This window comes from Penaeus monodon, chromosome 15, assembly GCF_015228065.2.
Source record: "Penaeus monodon isolate SGIC_2016 chromosome 15, NSTDA_Pmon_1, whole genome shotgun sequence".
NCBI lineage: Eukaryota > Metazoa > Arthropoda > Malacostraca > Decapoda > Penaeidae > Penaeus > Penaeus monodon.
Genome location: NC_051400.1, coordinates 722,723 through 722,982, shown reverse-complemented (window position 1 = coordinate 722,982; position 260 = coordinate 722,723).

Below are 260 nucleotides of genomic sequence, written 5' to 3'. Positions count from 1 at the left end.
AGTGAATTTATTTATAGACAGTTGTCTATATCTGTTGGAAAAGCAAGATTTGTTTTTAATTCTGCAGTAGTCTGACGGAGCCAGTGAATAGTCTTATTAATCATTTTGGCAGATCATCAAAGGTAACATACGTGCCAGTTACTTTAAAAGGCGATGATTGAAAGAAAATAAGAACTTTGATGAAAAGTTCATAACATATAAAGAAAGACAGAAGACAAACAACAAAATAACGTGTTTCATCCACCATTGGAAAATGTCAG